This window comes from Botryllus schlosseri, chromosome 10 (genome assembly GCF_051294905.1).
Source record: "Botryllus schlosseri isolate E-star chromosome 10, Bs_hap1, whole genome shotgun sequence".
Classification (NCBI taxonomy): domain Eukaryota; kingdom Metazoa; phylum Chordata; class Ascidiacea; order Stolidobranchia; family Styelidae; genus Botryllus; species Botryllus schlosseri.
The window spans coordinates 6,033,986-6,055,271 of NC_137245.1; the positions used below are offsets into that span (position 1 = coordinate 6,033,986).

The 21,286-nt window shown below is 39.2% G+C and overlaps 3 long non-coding RNA genes across 3 annotated transcripts in view; 1 reads left to right on the forward strand and 2 right to left on the reverse strand.

Moving 5' to 3' along the window:
- LOC145449072 (uncharacterized) overlaps positions 1–19,361 on the forward strand; it is a 47,791-nt gene extending 28,430 nt beyond the window's left edge. The window contains exon 2 of the long non-coding RNA XR_013918126.1: positions 18,554–19,361. This is a non-coding gene — a long non-coding RNA (uncharacterized LOC145449072). The remainder of the gene's footprint in view (positions 1–18,553) is intronic.
- Positions 1–21,286, reverse strand: part of LOC145448440 (uncharacterized) — a 102,185-nt gene that overhangs the window by 34,181 nt on the left and 46,718 nt on the right. The window lies entirely within an intron of this gene.
- On the reverse strand, positions 8,996–11,733 carry LOC145448635 (uncharacterized). Its single transcript, XR_013917980.1, has 3 exons — positions 11,256–11,733; positions 10,865–11,015; positions 8,996–9,247 (listed from the first exon to the last, which is right to left on the reverse strand). It is a non-coding gene; the product is annotated as an uncharacterized LOC145448635 (long non-coding RNA).

Genomic DNA, 21,286 nt, shown 5'->3' on the forward strand with positions numbered 1-21,286 from the left:
ATATTGGTGCTAAACGAATATGGAAAACTGACAATTTACTACCAGAATTAATCGGCGATGAAGACAAACATTACAAACTTGTAACAGAGAAATGTTGATTAGTCAATCACGTCATAATAGATTGGCGAAATGTTCTGAGATTAGAATATAATTTCCGTGATTCGTCTCAAATGGGCTCTATGCAACCAGTTATAAAGAATGTGACCACTACTCAACAACAATCGCTCAAGACAAGACCAATACCTTACTGTTTTTGACCTGCATGGCGACTAAATCCTTGGACTGCAAGTGCGAGTTCACAAGTGACAAATAGGTTAGATTGGTTGAAATAATAGTCCCGAGTTGCGTAAAGTTGATGTTGTCGACGTAGCTGAGATCGAGTTTTTGCAATTTCACCTATGAGAATGAGGTATTAAAAATCTCATTTCGAAAGGATTTATACTAGATTAGTCTCCGGATTTTTCCATCGCCAATATACCTGATGCTGCCCGATAAGTTGACTCAAAACGATCAAAAAATCGTTAGATCCGCCACTTTCTTCCAGATTGAGTTCCGTCGAACCACACTCCTTCATCAACTCGTAGATGGCTGGCAGGAGTTTGTCAATACCATCGTGGGCTGTGACGCTGAGTTTTTTTATTTGGACCTGTACGAGTGCAAAACTTTTCCCCATAAAGCGGTAATTGAGGTGATGAATAATTAAACCCTCATCAATTCTCACTAGTCTAGTACGACTATTGCGATAAATGGCTACGCCGGTGCGCAATTAAGCATTGTTCGGTACGATACATTCAATTCGCACATAATGACAATATCAATATGAATCAATGCGGTGACGATGAAAGTTTTTTTTAAGCCGGCTCTGTATATTATACGGATAACATGCTTAAATTGAACGTGGGTTTATAATGCTCCGTGACCGTGAGCGGAATGTGTAAATGTGTTTACCACAAATTCGAATTCGCGAATTTGATCCAATATCATCTTTACAAGGTTTTCGTTGAGACGGCATTGGCGGAATTCTAACTCGTACATGCGGGATTTCTCCGTGGGACCATTCACGATATTCTTCACATCCAATTCAGTCGTAGTTTTATGATAGATCCCATAAGCGGTTTCAACTTCATCATGATCCACAAGTATTTATTGATGTTACATCCTCTTATCACCTTTAACATATGTGAATTATCATGGATTCATGATCGGAAAATAAATTTGATATTCAGGTAAAAAAGGAGTCCACGAATACTATAAAGAGATAATTCTGAGGAAGCCGCCCGCCCCCTATTTAATCCCTATTATTTGCCCCCGAACCCAGAGCGGGGGCGGGCGGCTTCCTCAGAATTATCTCTTTATAGTACTGGGCCTTATAAGAAAATGTAAATTGAAAACGGAATTGTGAAGTGCGAGCAAAGTTTCAGTATCGATAGATGATATGGGCTATGGAGAGCAGATACACAGTACCTCAAGCTAAATGATAATTCCTAAATCCCTATCAGGGCATGTAAAATCACTTACCCATCCTCCATTTTCCCCTATCCACTTTCGTTTTCTACTACCAATGTAATTCCCGACTGACCGTATGATACCTTCTATATTCTCCCCGTGATGCTCATCCGCGTTTTTTGTGAGCAAGAATGCTACCGAGCACGAACAGAGAGATAATCCGACCCCGATTCTCTTGGGTATCTTTAAAAATTTCATCAGCTATCACCAGGAACATTCGCTCATCCGTAGAATAATCATCATATTTTTCATCGACTTCGACATCACTGTATCTTAGACGTTTAGAGACGGCGTTTACGACGGTTCGATGTCGCTCGAACATTTCATCACCAACTCGTCGTAAAGTTCTCTCCGCTTTCGTATTTGCCTTAACGCTTGCCCCGTCGAGTTTGGACATGATAAAATTCCTGGCCAAGGAATATGCTCCGGATATAATTTCATCCTTTTCTTCAGTGACCGATGGTAATACTCGTGATAATTCCATGGTTTGAAGATAACAGCGAGTCAGAGCTCATTCAGAGATCCAAGCCACTTTGAAAAGAAGGATCCAAGAATTTGCTCATTCAGTTTCATGAGAGACTGATGATGGGGTTTATATTATGAATTAGAACATATTCGCTGGTCACCGCAAAGAGAATATTGCCTGTTTCACAATACATACCGCGTTAATGATATTTGGCTGTTTCTCAAACCTTGCGTGATAATGTTTCGGATTGATTACTATTCGAGGGAAACTCATTCAGAGATTTACGTTACTTTGAATTCAGTATCAAAGTATTTGTTCATTTATTCTTATGTAAAACTTCCGGTGCGGTTGAAATTACGAATTAGAAACTAATTTCGGGCTACCTCAAATACAATATTTCCAGTTTCATAATACATACCCCGTTTATGATATTTTTATATTTCTTCGACCTTATCTATTTATCATAATGTTTCGGAATGATTACTATTCCAGGGATATGTCAACCAAATTTCGTATCGGTCATATAACTATATTACTGTAATTTCAGTGCTCGCAAATTAAATTTTACTACTCGACTCGAATCATTATAACTAGGGCAAGTTTTTGTTGCAGTTAAATCCGCGGAAAATTGCATTTATTTATTTATTTTTGACAAAAGTGGCACTAAAAGACCACATTTTGCTTGGTTGACTAAAAAAGGTCAATTTACCGGTCCAGCTCCCGAAATATCCGTACTTCGTTGCTGATTTACGGTGTTTCAGTCGAATGTGGCCGTGTATTTCACCAAAACCGAAAATACTTTTGTGAAAAATCGAAAAAGTTGCAAAATGTTGCAAAGAGTTGCATGAAAAAATGGAAAAAAGTTGCAAAAAGTTGCACTATAAGATTCCTTCGAACAGCTTAAAACAGCATTCTACATATCTTACGAGTATTTAGGAAGCTGCCGGAAGCTGTAAAAAAAAAGTTGCAAAAGTTGCAAAAACTTACCCTAATTATAATAAATATAGTCGATACGGATTTCAGCACTTGAAGTAGTGCACTAGGCGCATCAAAGAAATTTCGACTCCTTGTCTACCAAATTCTAAATGATCACTATGGCCGATGTCAGAGCAAATTTTATGTATAGCAATGTGCGACTCGATATTATGATTATTATTCATTTTTCAGGGTTATTCGATCTCGTCGTTCGGAAGGTATCAGATAACGTGATGTGATTTAGACTGCCTTTTCAGGTTTTAGGTAAAACTGGACCCATAATACTTATTTTCTAATCACCTTAAAATCGCTACTTCTTGTACTTGAGTAGAAATTGACTATGCTATGATAGTCGAATTTTAAAAAGTACTTTTTCAACGGCCTTGGTGAAAGGTAGAAGTTTATTCTAAATTGTACAGTGAATTTTCTTGATGCTGGATGGCTATCGCAAAGGAAACATAGCTAAATAAATCGAAACAATTTGGCAAAGTTCCGCTGTGCGATATTAGAGCTCTAAAAATTACCCAACGGCATCAGCCCGCATGTTGGATATTATCGAAAGTAAACGAATATCATTACTCACTACGATCAACAGGGCAATCGCTACTTCTTGTACTTCAGTAGAAATTTACTATGTCATGAAAGTCAAATTTTGAAAATTGCTTTTTCAACCGCTTTCATGAAAGATAGCAGTTTATTCTAAATTGCGCAATGAATTTTCGCGATGCTGAATGGCCATCGTAAGGAAAACATAGCCAAATAGATCAAAAATTTTACAAAGTTCCGCTATGCGATATTAGAGTTCTAAAAATTACCCTTCGACATGAGTCCGCATGTTGGATATTATCGAAAGAAAACGAATATCATTACTCACCACTATCAACAACGCAATGTCGAGTAACGTTTTACTTCGTCGGAAATAGCTATACTTCTACTTTAATTGAAAGGAATTATCGGACATCGCAGCTTATGTCCTGTTCATATCGCATGTTGTTCATTTATTTCGATAGGTCTCGATTGATCAGCCTTTTTCTGTTACTGAAGAAGTTGCTGACCAAAGGTAGGCCTACTCGGTAACGACTTACTCCTGCCTTTATCAAAGTATATTCTGATTGGGTTTGCCTACCAACAGTAGTTACTCGAAAGAATATGTTGAAAACCGGGGATGAGCAAACTACGGTCAGTGGATCGCACGCGGACAACATTTTTGCGGCTCACGATAGCATCAAGATATTGATGAAATGTATTCAAAAAATATAATAATTTTAGCTACCTGATTAAACTTATAAACTCATAAACTTTCCATAAATTTAAAATGGCAATGACTTATTCCGTATCATACATGTGATTTTCGATTGACAACTCCAGCACGTTTATTACTTTCAGCGATTGACTGGGAATAAGCAATCCTTGTGAGTGTTAAGTAGATTGCGCCTCTACAGGTTCACTGGACAGTAGGCATAACTCGTTCATAACTTCCGTCACGACTCCAAGCAATTTAAAATGCAACGAGTTGAATACAAACGCATTTTTTCAGTAAAGAATCAAGCAAACCGTATTTGTATTGAGACGTAGGGAGTAACGTAAAATGTAAGACTCATAATGTAATGAAGTTGTTGCTGATTTCAAATTATGAGCTGCCACATAAAGTAGCTGAATTATTAAAATATTTAGGACATCAGTAAATTAAGTTTGTCTTCACAAAAGAACATGCAGAAAGCATGTTTTAGTAACATAGTAAAACATTAGCTGATTGGTGAGTAAAGGTCACATGGTTATGATGCTGTCAGCAGGTACCATCAGCAAATCTGTAACCAGATTCCCGTGCTCTTCTAAGAATCTTCACAATTCGCTTTCATCACTAATTTCCACAAATTGGTTATTGAGGATAAGCAGCTTATAAAACTCGGTAAATGTTTATGACGCGAGTACGTTATCATGAAATCAATACTTGATTTGTTCTAAATATATAGTTATTATCTACATGCACGTGCGTACGTGTTTTGGCTCATCATCCTAAATTGGCCATAGCGTGCCACGCGAATGGATTCATATGTTTCATCCGACCCTCGAGCCGAAACAATCTTCGAATTATAGTCGCCGCAGGCGTTTTAGTTGCAATTAAATTACCCTTATTCTTGGCCTGTAATAGTTATGCTGGTATTAGATTGAAGCCCTATGTCTAAGCTCTTGGGAGTTTTTCGCATTGGCGGGCGACGATGACACTACAAATAACAACTGTACGTGTATACAGGTTTGTGTGGCTACATATTGTAGTGTTGCGACATAGGCCGGACGCATCAGTCCAAATACTGAAAGCGAGAAGAGATACTCTGATCTTATTTGATTTGGAATTTAACCCTACGGAATCTCAAGTTAGTGCCCATTGGACTGACAACTGCCTGATCGATGTATATGGAAAAGAGCTCATTCGATTTGTCGGGGTCGTCAATATTCAACGAAAATCAGGTTGCATAATTGTGCGCGGGTCGCATTGTTAAATGTGAATTGGTTAGCATCCAGCTATATACTGCACTGTATCGATATAGCATCACTGCTAGTTGAATATGCTCGTTTGTATAAGCTGATTAAAGTCGAAAGCGCGAATGTTGAAATCCGTCCAGCCGCGGAAAAAGCTAACCTTTCGGTTTTCTTGAGACCGGAAATGAAAGCAGAGCCCTTTACCGAGGCCGACGAAAAACATTATCGCACTTATTATCATGTAGATATTCCATCTAATAAATGGTGATGGGTAAGATATTACAAATGTGTGCTCAATGTTTGTGCTCTATCTTATTTGACAGCTGATAGCATTTAACAGCTGCAATACAGACGAGGAATTTATATCGGCGCGATAGTGTAGTGGTTACAGTTCTGATCTACAAGTCAGAAGGTCCTCAGTTCGAATCTAGGGTAGGGTACGATCACAAGCTGCAGAGATTTCTGAATGACGGACAGTACTTTTAAAAAAATTAAAAAAAAATTCGTAAAATTGGCGGAAAAATTCAAATTTGAATGTGGGCGTGGATGGACACGTGGCGTAATCTCATTGGTGGCTATAATCAGCTTCAATACACTACTTACAGAGGTGTACCAGATCCGAATTACAATAAGCCGATGACTAGCTATCACAAAGGCAGGTTTATGGGTCAGTACAGGTTGACGCACAGGTTAATGAGCAATGTACGATGTTATCTCAAGTGTAATACTGTACACCGCTTGATTGTGATGTCATATGCAAATATTTCTCGTATTCATTTAGCCGTCGGCAATATACCAATAGTTCCGTTTGGTGTTGGAAAGTATGCAGTTAACAAACATGTGTTCAGGTAGTCTTTTGTCTTTTAGTGATTTTTGGGGGAACCGCCGCGATAGCTCAAACTTCTTGAATCGGTACTTCCTACCCGACGTTAATAAATACCGCAATGCACATAAATGAAGTGACGTAGCCAGCCAGGGTCGAAACAGCTTCCATGTTGAAATCGAGACCCTTTTGTTTTAAAATGCCGATTTTATGTCCAATATTTCGCCATACATTTGCAATTTAGTATTTTGTTATTAGTGATGCAAATTAGGGACAATAGAATGTGTATAGCGGCATAAGATCTGAGGTTAGTGACATCTCTTCCAGCCTATGTGCTACTATCGACTGTGTGTGGTGTGGGGCAGGCCTGATACGCAGTAGGCTGGTGCGCCTGCTATCATCGCTGATCTGAATTATCGCTTCTGCAGCAGTAGCTTTACCTACTCTCTCCTCAATACTGTTACATTTAGGTTGATTATCGTTCGTAATGTCATGCTGTTTTCGGGCTGACACGAAATAAATTCCAATTTGCGTTGCGGGCGGCCTAACTGGCTGCGAATAGACTCTGTGACCAAATACTATTTTATTCAAATCCAAACTTTTTGACGGCAATAACTCCGCTTCTACTGGTTGGAATTGAACCAAATTTGAAGAACATCGTTTTTATAGACAACCTAATACTTTCATGGGGTAAACAGAAAAATTTCAAATTTTTCGGTATTTATTTTTATGTAATAAATAGAAACTTTCTTCCCCCGTAGCAACGCGGCTACTGGTTGGAATTGAACCAAATTTGGTGTGTAGGCTTAAGTTAAGTAACCTAACAATTTTATCAAGTAGCCAGTACGATTTGAGAAAAAACTCATTTTTGAAGACCCCGAATGAACAAGGGTGTACGAGTCTTGAGCAAACGTTAAAAGGGTGTACCACGTCGAAAAAGGTTGAAGAGCACTGTACTAGTTGATTGTTTTTGTTATTATTACGTTATACAAACAAAATAATTCCTACATTTCGAATTTTATTCACCCTATCACTGACGTTCGCTACTGAAGAGAGTCAGTCGAGAAGCTTTTAGCGAATAAATTAAGAATATGAAATTATTGTTTCGCGTTATTCTGAAGTTCTGTACCCCAAATGGCCTAATAAATTCTCACCATCAAAAGTCCTTTATGCATGCGTGACCCGCGTATACGCAACCAGGTAAACTCATAACTGACACTGACACTGCCTCTTCCACTTCCGGAATGACAGCTATAATATATCTAGCTCAGTGCTTAATAACCTTTAGTAACACGCGGATATCCGCTTATAATCAACGTTTGCCACGACTTTCCCCCGTTTTATCTAGAATAAGGCTAGGGTTATTTAGGTGGCATTTTCATCATCAATTTAAGCTGCGAGGCATGATGAGTTGAATCAACACGAACTATACCCAGTAAACACAGTACAGACCAAAGATGTAGAAAGCCGAGCCCGATATAGTAGATATTAGATCTCGGCAGGTCGTAGAAAGGGGGATTTTGTGTCGACTCAATTCAATGTCTTTTCCATGTCCTTCAATAATGTAAATATTATGCAGATGCTACAGCCTTTAAACATGGTGAGTAGAATGTAGATCCTACATTAAAAGAATATCCTGATATAATAACCTGTTTTCTACCACTGGGCATAACCTGATCACGGCTGCGTACACACACACACACCACATTATCTACTACATATTAATCACATTTGCGGTAATTTAATTCAAAACGAATTGGCAAGTAAATAATGCCGGTGTAAAAAATGAAACGAACGAAATTACTTGTAGGGCCAAGTAGCAATGAATGAAACTATGAGTACAGTCAGTAATCAGAAGGTTTCATCGTCTGATGATGATAATCCCTCTGGCGTTGTCTTTTCAACACCCTGTAGAAATAAAATGAAAATGACGATTATTAGCTAAGACATTCGTACTGCGAAAATGGCAGAGGTAGCGAGTAACGAATGACTCCTGCATTTTTTTCACCCATACTTACTAAAATGGATTTGATTCTGGACTATTTCCACTCAAGTTTTCAAGTTTTTATTATTATATTTTTTATTATTATATGACTAGAGAACTGACTTCAATCGCCACTTCTACTTGATTATCAAGATCAACGATGACTACTTCAGCAATCTTTGAAAACAGCCACTAACACAAAAAGAATTCTTGACTAAAATTTCTTCACATTCTGTCAAAAATGATCAATTCAACAATCCAAATGAATCAGTTATTTGGCAGCTAGTTGGAGAGATATATACTCAAGTCTAGAAAGTGGAATGATACTCTGCCTGGAAAGCTGAAGACCTAACAATATTGTGTACAGAGAACAAAACATTTGAGTGGCGGCACTGGTATAGACATTAACAAATTATTAGAATTGACAGTAAGATAACCAGCAAGACATTACAATGAGAATTAGTGCCGTTTCTTAGGCTGTAGTGATACTCAGCCAGTAATTGACCTAGCAGAGAGCAAAACGTTGTAAAAAAAGCGAGCGAAACCTCCGACAAATGATCCTCCGACAAATGATACGATAAAACATTAGAATCGACAGTCTTACTAGAAGCAGAATAACAATCATGAGGGGTTAGAGAACAGAAGCCCGGGAAGTGACCATCAGAAATTACTGCATACTGGCCGAACAAATCCATGACCACTAACAAATGGTCTTTTAATAGTCAATATTGATACCAAATGACACCACCCCTATTTCACCGCAACATTTAGCAAATACAGCGCTGGAGTCAACCTTATAAAGCGCTAACCAAACGCCCATTAGTTTTCCCACCTACTACTTCGCGCTTCGCGGATGGAAATACGCATTAAAGCGAATGGACGCGACTTGTCACACTCTTGCTATTTCTGCTCCCTTTTTCTCTTCCTTCCTCTTGAGGAGAGATACAGTCGGCCGCGTTTACGGATTGTGAATTCCCGGCTTAAGGGTGATTCTTCCTCCAATGGTCAGCACCTTGCAAATTGAGAACAATGTTGTTGCAAAATGCATGACAATTTGAAAGTTACATCATTCTAATTATTCCAGTTATGGCCGTGAATCGTTACAAGTGCGGTAACCATAAGAATTATTACTATACTTCAACTACAAATACAATATATTGTATAAAATAATTACTAATTCTTTTACGTTGATCGAGTCCCAAATGGATGAAATATGTCAAAGAATTTGCTAAATTTTTTGTATAATTTGACAGATTCCGAAATCTTCTCAAAGTGCACCTTTCAAAAATTTGATATCAAGACTCCCAACATTTTACAATTCGAAGTTGGATGGCTTAACCAATACAAGCGAACAGTTTGTATCGCAATTGACAATTATGTAGAGAACGCTGCGAGACATGTGAGTAGGCCTACCCTAAAACGTTTCTCTGACATGGACATTAGGGCTCTTAAAAAATGACTTTTTTTCTCAAATCGTTCTTGCTACTTGATAAAATTGTTAGGTTACCTAATTCAAGCCTACACACCAAATTTGGTTCAATTCCAACCAGTAGCCGCATTGCTACAGGAAAAGAAAGTTTCTATTTATTATATAAAAATAAATAGAAAAAATTTGAAAATTTTCTGTTCACCCCATGAAAGTGTTAGGTTATGTATAGAAACGATGTTCATCAAATTTGGTTCGATTCAAACTAGTGGAAGCGGAGTTATTGCCATCGAAAAATTCGGATTTTAATAAAATAGTATTTACGGTGGGCACCACTATAATAAATAATTAAAGAATTGTGTCACGCTGTCATACTGTTTTACGCAACCGTTGTTATGCACTGCGTTGTTGCTGTTCTGGCTCCATTGATGTTATTTCTAAATGCGACATTAATGCGTCATAATTCTCCATCTGGTTTTGAATTCAACTCTGTTTTGCTTCCTTTATGGTGCCGGTAGCTCTTTAATAGGCACGCGAAAAGTTCTTCGGGTTTCAATAACGTTTATCATGAAGGTACTTTTGAAAGCAGTATTAAAATTTTGTACCACCAACCAGTTATTTAATTACTATTTATCTTCAAAGTAAATGCTCATTGCATGAAGCAGGGTTGTAAGACTCGAGTCAGGATTTTCTGTTGACTCGACTTGACTCAGGTCATCTTCTCAAAGTACTGAAATGACTCGACTCATTGCGCATGACTTGAGACTCAGACGGCCAATAGTACAGCAAATCGCAATTGGGATTTCGTCTATTGATACTGGTATTTGAGAATGCGGCCAGAAACTGCTAAAAGTAAGGAAAATTCGTATATTATAAATGCGACCCACTCGATATCACAAAAATATATAAAAAGTTGGTTTAACAAGACTTAAATTGGAAACTGAGCAGCTAACACAATGACTCTGGCTCGAGTCATAATACCATAACTCGGACTCGGCCCTCTGCTCGCTGACTTGGACTCGGACTTGACTCGGTGGTGAATTGAAAATGACTCGAGTCAAAACTATAAAAGTGAGATTGACTTGCGACTCGGAGCCTTGTGACTTGGTTACACCCCTGGCATGAAGCCTCAATAGTTACATGAGTGGGGTGACTAGACAAAGAACACAGTGACATTTGCAGCATATCATGAATGTCTCTTACTATATGTGATCTTGTTCAAATGGAGGTTGATGAAAGCGTATTTCCCATTCTTTCCGACTCTGCTATAATTTCACCAGACTGGCAACCTTCTTCATGATGCTTTTTGCTGACTGACCAATATTGTCGCCGCCAACGGTACGAGTGCAAATGTCTGATATGTCAATATAGGAACAGAATTAGTTGACTGTTCATGACCGTCCACGTTCAGAGTTGCATCTTAAACATGCTAAAATAAGCCTAAATATAATCCAAGCAATACGATCGTCCACTTTGACTGACTGAATTTCTAAAAATAATAAACATAACACCTTGATAGCTTCCACATCTTACGGTTATATATACCGTCTGCTATCGGCAAGCATTTGAAAATAACAAAACAGATTCAACATACCACATCTCTTGCAAAGGCTTTTGCTTTCATTCAATATGTCATCAAACTTCTTTAAATCCTCCTTTGTGGTGAGTGGCTTCGTTTTATCATATACAATCTATGGCGGAATAAAAGCTTCGGATAAGTTCTAAAACGAACACAATTTTCCACACAAAAGTCAATTGCCACACGAAATGCCAAATGCTACGGTCCCATTTTACAAGGTATGGCGAGGTAACGTAGTGGTACCCTCCATTATAGCTAAACACCAATGAATTGCGGGTTCGAGCCTGACACGTCGACTCCATAATTCCTACCGAAGTGTTGGCCGTTTATCTAGGCTCCTCCTCGCCATCTGATCCGCATAGCCATGTCTTAAAAAGCCTAGGAGTGGGCCGTGCTATAAGTGGGCAGATGGTTGCCGATAAACTCGGCACTTGGTGAATTCGGCCCTCGGGAAATTTTGTAATGAAGTGTATTAACAGCTATTAATATGAATTATTAAACTAATAATAGTATTATCAAGTGATTCGTCCATCTTGTAAGGAGGTCAGGGCATCCGTAGATCACGCAGTCACGGCGTGATTAGATCACGGATTGCGTAGCCGCGGGAAATAACGCAGCGCTCATATACCGACCACGCGCGGTCTGCTTGGAATCGATGGCGTGAGTGACGGGCCTGTGTCGTGTAAGTTTTGAGAAGATGGATCTTGGCGTTGTATGTGAGATCGAAAATGTGGAAGATCAAGCGGCGCTTCTTCGTTTATCGATCACGACAAGCCAGTGTTCCTCATCAACAAATGTTTCGCATGATCACATCAAAATAAATTATTTTTTGATTTTGGAGAGACGATTCCACTCTGGGGTTAGGGTGTCTCGATAACAGGGTTGAAGGATCCCAAGATTACGCGATCTACCGCGAGCCACGACACGTTTAAATTTCCTTTTTGATACTGTTCATTCATATTAAATGCATTTCTAATGCGAAGGTGTTCTAGTGCCAATTCATCCAAGGGCCGAGTTCACCAAGTGAAGAGCGTGGCGTTATTTCCCGCGATTACGCAATCTAATCATGCCGTGACTGTGTGATCTACGCATGCCCTGACCCCCGTACAACATTGACAACCACTCAAAGTGCCAAGTTCACCGGCAAACATTCCAGTAACCAATTATGGCGACCGGTACCGCTACGAGATCTACCACGGCCGAATTCACCAAGTGCCGAGTTCACTGGTAATCGGGCAGATACGGAATGATAATAATAAGAACCGGCCTGGTGTAAAATGACCAGTGTAGTCGAACCACCACCATGAACACCACAAACAAACAAACAAACATCTAACATGGAAAAGAAATTACCTTTACAGCCTTTGACAAACACAGTTACCATTGAAATCAACAATTTAGGTCTTATTCGAAAGCAGAATAACAACTGTTTTAGCGGACATACCAAATCAAATGTTGGAAAGTTCATGTAAATTAGCCCAAAATATTATCTTACTGTGACCATATTCTATCAATATGGTCTGGCTAGCCAAATTCTCTGGGCCAACATAAACAAGCTGCGTTTGGTTCCAACGATTATTAATCTTGTCACTGGATTCGAGGTATAATTGCACTCAAATATCAAATTTTGCTCCATTAATCAACATCAAGTTGAAAATGTCCATTCTTGCATCAACTTTTATAAAATCACGAATCAGTGTTCTACAGGTATGTATCTATATGACTTATATACCTAGAAAATTCAAGCATAAATATTATGATATACCGTAGGTATAGGTACCGGTAATTCAGATGTTTGAAACGACTTGGACAACTAGATAATTATAGTGGTCTAATTTCACTAAATTAGAGCGAAATGCCAGCAATATAATTGTAATCTAATTCGGAAAAAACGGTTTAGCTCTAATTCTAGCCTGGAAAAGCTGAAACTTTTCAATAGTTGTCTACACCTGTTTTGCAGAAAGTCAAACAGCTCTAGGCGTCATATACTTCAGGCAATTCGAAATACCCCATAAGCTATATGCTACTGCGTATATACCTTTAACCCGCTTCCTCAGTCAGTCACAATTCCTATATATTTACGGCATTTACCATACAGAAAGAGCGAACTATGCCTGGCTGCGACCTGTTGCGCGTCAAATCTTTGTCCGGCGCGATGACGTAAAATTTGAATCGCCGAAATGTTCTAGAAGTCACGCATCGATAATCATATTCCTTAACGTACAACATCTCACTTATTTAGTTATTCTCTGAATAAAACTATTAGCCATACTCGTTGAACATGCGAGATTACCGAAAGAGCGAATATATATATAATGAAGATCATATATATCAGAAGAAAACAAAACTGTCCGACCTTAGAGCAACAACACGAATATACAACACACGTGACATCCTCACGCAATAAAACGAAGGGAGAACATTGTTTTGTAATGGATAGAACGAAGCTACTGCATGAGATCGAACAAAACCGGATGGGAATTCATCGTGATTGAATGTACCGACAAAGTCATCCTTTCGACGTATTTTAGTCATACCAGCGAGAGATAGAAAATTTGCATTATTAGGTTAACTACCGGATATAACGAAGCCTAATGCATGAGATGGAACAACACCGAGTATGAATTTATTCTGATTGAATATAACCACAAGACCATCCTACTACGTATTTTAGACATTCCCTCGACACTTAGAAAATCAGAACCTAATCGAGATGATCCCGGATGATCCTTTTACGGTTTTGTGTTTGCTGGGTAGTTCGTGCAGAGCCAGTTTTATCATGACGTATCATCCGAAGATGGCGAGAATGTGATTTGCTACTGTCCGACTAAAGGCATGCAACATTTTCCTCTTGACGATACACGCATCATCCTATCATTCTATTGTAATTGTAGCATTCAGACCCAGCTCACTGAATACCGACAACGAAAATACTACATGCTCACATACCCGACATTTCATATCGCATTATAGTAGGGGTCAGAAACACGCGGCCCGAGACCTGATTTAGAATTTCGGAAGAACGCTTTGTAAAGCATTTTGAAATGCTGAAATTGATTTTAGTTTAAACATATTGTTGTTGTTCAAAGTAAGCCAACATCCTGTGCGAAATATCAGTAATCCTCACTAGCGGAAACGGCTTCGGCGATGATAAGCGTGATTATTCCATGGAGGAAGAAATTGCTAATATGAATCAGCACATTGCCTTGACGCGCAACGGCCCTTCCCTGCCAAAGCCAAGACGCTTAGAAAACGACTTCAACTTCGCTCTTCACAAAAGGCCAAACTTTACGAGGAAAAAGTTTTCCACCGAGTACTGTGTTTCTGGACTGCGCCCGTGCGGGCGCAGTGTTTTGTGTTTTAGTCGCTATGCTGCCTTCGGCAGCTTAACATAAGTATATAGACCGCAGCAAATTTCGGCATAGTTTTATGTTCAGGCAATCCTTTCGATAAAAATAATTTCAAATAATATGCCGCGTCTCAGAAGTTCTATATTGCTTGAGAAAGCGGGCTCAACGTCTCGGCGTTCATATGGCCAAAACAAATAAAGAAAAGAAATGGTAAACGAATGTATTAGGCAAATAAAATATCAATAGCTGCCTCAAAACTGAACTTTTCGGGCTTTCGCCGAAGCGAAATTAGCGACAATATCCTCTAAATCAAGTTGTTGGACGTAGAAAGGACAGAGCTCATAGCCGATCATCATTCATGGTGGAACGTAAATAATACTTTATCAGTTTGAGCTTTGAAAAGCTCCATACACAGCTCGCAAAGTCAGACAAAGTTTCGGACACGAGCTTAAATTGATCAATATGGTGTCGAATCAAGTAGGTGTGATTTAACTAACCACTGTAAAACATCAAACGTTGTTGCATTACGATCAAACGTGGTTTCACTGCTCCGCACCAGCCTCTTAAATCAGTCAATTCCGCAGCCAACTCCAATTTAACAATACTGATCTTAATCGAAAGCTAAAGTTGCCCTGATTCTGGAAATACAATACAAAGGCTGGTCAGGGCCACGGAACCACCCCGACATAGCCGTCAAAGTCGGTATTGCTCCAAATAATCGCTCGATACAATTTCCATTATAATGGTCAATTGGTCATTCTGTTGCGGCGCTCCGATTGTTCGGAACAATCGGCCTTGACGGCTATTTCGGACTCGTTCCATTGCCATGCTCACATTTTGATGTGTGTTTTCGGAATCAGTGCGACATTGGCTTTCGATTGAGACCGGTTTGAATAAATTTTAGCTCTCGGAAGAAGCGATTAGCCGGCGATGTACACTGTGTACTGTGCAGCCTCATTTGCCGCCCTCTTTGAGCCTGCCGCTCCTGGCGCCGAGCCATAACCACCAAGTGACTGCTACGCCACTGAGTGGGGAATTCCCCACCAGTTGGGAACCACTGAGCAAGTAACTAACCCTAATATCGATTCTTCAGTCCAGGGGTGCCAATCTACGGCAGTAAAAGAAGAATTATGCGGGCGTCGACAGTTAATTCGATTAGGTATTGATTTGAATTATTCTTGAATTTTTTCGCGCTAGGCGCGGTTCAATGCGAATTGATTTTCGATTTTAATATATTAATTCTTTTTGTATTCTGAATCCAATCTTTTCCACTGTACCGACAATCCTATGGCAGGTCAAGAAATAACAGCATGCAACATAGGGGACTGACTGATTACAATTGGCCCACCAAAAGACGCGGCATATCATTAATATCTTCCCTAAATTTTGGAAGACACCACCTGCATCAACTCGACAGGTGGATCTGATCACATGAGATGGGAAAGGATGAATGTTTGATAGTAATATATGAAACTATACTAATGTTAATGAAGGAATTCACTCATGAATATGAAATAAAATCGCCCTTGGCGCGACTAGGAAACAAATTCCTGTGACTGTTCATAAAATGACTACTCACGATTTCGGTGCGCAACTGCGCATAGTAAGCCGATATCAGTAAATTAGATTGGTATGGAGCTCACTGGCAATAGAAATGGACAGTTTAACGTGGGTATTTGACCTCAAGCCCCAGTTGGTATATAACGAATATGCTCTGGAATGCGGCCGTAGGCTACATAAGTAATCGAAATGCAGCTATGAATAGCAAACAGCTAGGCCACCTCTGCTTTACATGCTGAACACTGTTGTCAGATATCGTGAGCAGCTCATAGATCAAAATAGAATGAAAAGTGATGATCGTGATATCTTTTGTAGTATTTGTATTTCTTCAATAAAATACTATGTCTTTTGTTAATATCAAATCGGATTTCATTCTTATGAGGACGACAATAGCATATAGCCTATGTCTCAAGTCCGTACAGCAAGCTTGTCTCGTTTCGAACTATGCAGTCCTTCTACAGCATTCGAAATTGAGAACTCACGTTTTGCCGCTAAAGAGTTATCATCTTTGTCTGTGAAAGCGGGATAATATTGATGTGATGAAATATATAATTATTATGCGAGCAACTTTGAACATTGAACAATGACCTTACAAATCACACCACGGTTAGATTCGGATACATTGTGTCCATCGATGGTCTTGGACATGTCTTGAAAAAAGTAGGAATAACTTGGGGATGTAGTAGCCTAAAGTAAGTCAAGAACAGATCGTTGTCAACAGTTCACATTTACCATTTACGTGATCGTCATCCCATTCATGACAGATGTCGGAGATTTCGCGCGGAACGACCCAGCAAACACAAAACGGTAAAAGGATCATCCGGGATCATCTCCATTAGGTGCCGATTTTCTAAGTGTCAGGGGTACGTCTGAAATACGTGGAAAGGATGGTCTTTGAATTACATTCAATCAGAATGAATTCATACTCGGTGTTGTTCCATCTCATGCATTAGGCTTCTTTATATCCGGTAGTTGACCTAATAATGCCAATTTTCTATATCTCGCGGGTATAACTAAAGTACGTATAAAGGATGACTTTGGCGGTCATTCAATCACGATGAATTCCTATCCGGTTTTGTTCGATCTCATGCGATAGCTTCGTTATATCCATTAGAAAACATCGTTCCCCCTTCGTTTTATTGCGTAAGGATGTCACCGGTGTTGTATATTCGTGTTGTCGCTCTAAGATCGAACAGTTTTGTTTTCTTCTGATATATATGATCTTTATTATATATATATTCGCTCTTTAGGTAATCTCGTATGTTCAACGAGTATGGATAATAGTTTTAACTAAATAAGTGAGATGTTGTGCGTTAAGGAATGTGATTATCGATGCGTGACTTCTAGAATATTACCGCGATTCAAAGTTGGCGTCATCGCGGGAGACAAAGATTTGACTCGCAACAGGTCGCAGCCAGAGCCAGGCATAGTTCGCTCTTTCTGTGCTACAGGGTTGGTGCGATGACATGCAAAATAAGGTCAAAAAAATGCAAAATAAGGTCAGTAGCGACATGCAAAATGAGGTCAGTCACATGCAAAATAAGGTCAGTCGCGACGTGCAGAATAAGATCAGTCACATGCAAAATAAGGTCAGTCGCATGCGAAATACGGTCAGTCGCCACATGCAGATTGCAGAGTAAGGTCAGTGGCATAAGAAAACAGTAGGATTTGAAGTAAACATTTGGATTTATACGCGGACTCTTTATATTCTACAAGCGACTCACCTCTCGTAATTGTAATAATCGTCTGATTACATTTTGTTGAAACATCTTCAGATTTAGGATATAGATGGGGAATGTCAATCGTGAAATTAGTATATAGGAAAGATATTTTGAATTTATTTTTCATAAGAAAAAGAGTTGGATTTGTAATTGAAGTATGGATTTGGATTTATGCGCGGACCGATAATAATATTCTACCTGCGACCGACTTCGTAATCAAGATTATCATGATTATCTTTTGATTGAAAAACCTTAAGATTTGGAATATAGATAAGGAATTTCAATGTTGAAACTAGGCTACTATACAGGAAAGATAATTTGAATTTATTTTTCATAGGAAAAAAGTTGGATTTGTAATGGGAGTATAGATTTGGATTTATGTGCGGACTGACCTTGTTTTGCATGTCGCGACTGACCTTATTTTGCATGTGACTGACCTTATTTTGCATGTCGCGACTGACCTTATTTGGCATGTTTTTGACCTTATTTTGCATGTCATCGCACCAACCCTCCTCTTTCTGTGTGGTAAATGTCGTAAACATATAGGAATTGTGAATGACTGAGGTAGCGGGTTGAAGTTATATATGCAGTAGCATAGCTTATGGGGTATATCGAATTGCCTGTAGTATAGGGCGCCTAGAGCTGTTTGACTTTCTTCAAACCAGGCGTATGACAACTATAGAAAAGTTTCAGCATTTCCAGATTAGAATTAAAGCTACACCGTTTTTTCCAAATTGGATTACAATTATATTACTGGCATTTCGCACTAATTTAGTGAAATTAGACCACTAGAATTATCTAGTTGTCCAAGTCGCTTCAAACATCTGAATTAACGGTATATCAGAATATTTATGCTTGAAACTTATAGGTAAACGTCATATGTAGCCTATACCTGTAGAACACTGATTTGTAGGTTACCTGCCTTGCTATTGGCATCCTGGTTTTATCAAAGTTGGTGCAAGAATGGACATTTCCATCTTGAAGGTAATTGCCCTTCTTATAATAGAACAAAATTTGATATTTGTGTGCAATTATACCTCGAATCCTGTGACAGGATTATTAATCGTTGAAACGTAACGCAGCTTGTTTATGTTGGCCCAGATAATTTGGCCAGCCAGACCATATTGATAGAATATGGTCACAGTAAGATAATATTTCGGGTTATTTTACATGAACTTTCCATTTGATTTGATATGTAAGGTAAAACATTTGTTATTCTGCTTTCGAATAAGACCTAAATTGCTGGTTTCAATGTTTACTGTGGTAGGTAAAGGTAATTTCTTTTCCGACAACAGAAATATATTTCTTTCAACCTGCCCATGTTAGATGTTTGTTTGTGGTGTTCATGGTGTTTCAACTACACTGGTCCTTTTACAACAGGCCGGTTCTTCTTATTATGATTCAGTATCTGCCCACTTACAGCACGGCCCAATCCTAGACTTTTTAAGACATGGCTATGCGGATCAGATGGCGAGGAGGAGCCTAGATAAACAACCAACACGTCGGTAGGAACTACGGAGTCGACGTGTCAGGCTCGAACACGCAATTCATTGGTGTTGTAGCTATAATGCAGGGGCGGGCAACTTCTCCAGTCGGCGGGCCGGATATAGGAAAATTAAGTACTTTGCGGGCCGGATTGCTGAATCGATACATTACTCGCCCATTTATCCACATATACAAGGAATAAATCGTTTTTAATCAATGTATTTTAACGACAGCAATGTCACTTCAAAGCCATCTCTCGCCGATAATGACGAGGATTTAATGAGGATATGAGAACAGCTTTGTCATACAGGCGCCGCCATGTCTGCTTCTCTCTGATCATAGTGTCCTATATGGTGTGGACACAAGCAAATCTCACGGCTCAGTGAAATTGGTATGCGTCACACTTTCCATTTGGTCATAGGCAATTTCACTGTAGTTTTTGACCGACTTGCCTAGCATTAAATTTGATAAAACGGGTATCAATCGAAAGCTACCGCGGTGTTGGTTGCGAAAATATAAATTCTATTCTGCTCGAGGTTCTGGAACCCCCCGAAAATCAGCCTTGAATGTTGCATTGTAACGGAGTTTGGTATTGTGACGCAGCTATGCCGTCTGAGCAGCTCAGGAGCAAGCGCGCACGAGAGTGTGAATGCTCAATCGGTGGCGCAACAATGGCCAATACGCTTGCGGTTTACTCTGCTCCTCACCTATGCTTCCAGACAACATGGCTGCGTCACAATACCAAACTCCCTTACAATAGGGTGGAGTGAAAAATGAAAATTTTTGAATTTCAAAAAAGGGTCTTGATATGTGGTGCCAAATAGCAAATAAATAAATTCTATCATAATTTTGGGTTGCTACGCCCTCTAGTGGTCGTGCAATTTCACCGAACGAGTCGAAAATAGCTGATTTCGCCATATCTTGGTAATCATTTACACTAGAAAGTCATAACAATGACTGTCATTAGATTTCTTACCAACATGCTGTTGTAGGGTTTGTATCATATTTATCACAAAACTCCTGAATGAAAATACAAAAATTGGAAATCCACATTCAAAACACAAACATCAATTCTATAGGGCCTACTGGAAACAGAAAATTTTTGTAGCAGTATCACATGAGTATCATTGTGCACAAACATTAAAATCATGTTTAGTATTGAAAGCTTTCATCTGCTTTCAAGACTTCAGTCTCTACGTTCAAATTCTGAAACCTGGGCAGATGCTTCAGTGACCACTTTTACATGTCTTTCCACTGCCTGGTTGTGGTAAGGATGACTGAGCCTTAATGGTGATGATCTTTGGTTTTCCACCTCGACATCTGACAAGGTCTTGATTGCAGGTGGCTGTTCAATATCTTCGAGGTTTAAGTTACAATTTGGTGGGGACAGATTTAGCTTCGATGTTGATAACTGGAATTTGGAAGAAACTGATGCTGGTGTCAATGTTGCTGTTTTTAGGTTTGGTGTCATTTATATATCCTCCTTCAAAGTCCTAATTGGAATTTGGTATGGTGTGGTTGATCTGCGCATAGCTGTAATCTTGTTAACTGCAAATCTTCGCACTTTTCCCCCTCGTCACCAAAGCATTCCCAGAAAAACATTTTCCGGGTGTTCAAAATAAGCATTTTTTTTGTAGCAGAGATGGTGCAAGGGAGTGAATTCAGGTATCAGTCAGCTTTGTGACACGGAAAACTATATTGTGGAAATTTTTAGCGCCATCATCAATTGAATTGTGCATTTTTATTTCAAACCATGACGGAAAATAGACCTCCATGCAGAATTTAGCAGGACAGTTCAGATTTCTCGATGGATGATTCTGCACACATAGTATAGGCTACCTCAAAATTGGCAAGCGAGGGTCAACCATATTGAATGAACGATCGGCCCAGCCCCTAAATATTGCGGATCTGGTTCCAATTGACGACTTTG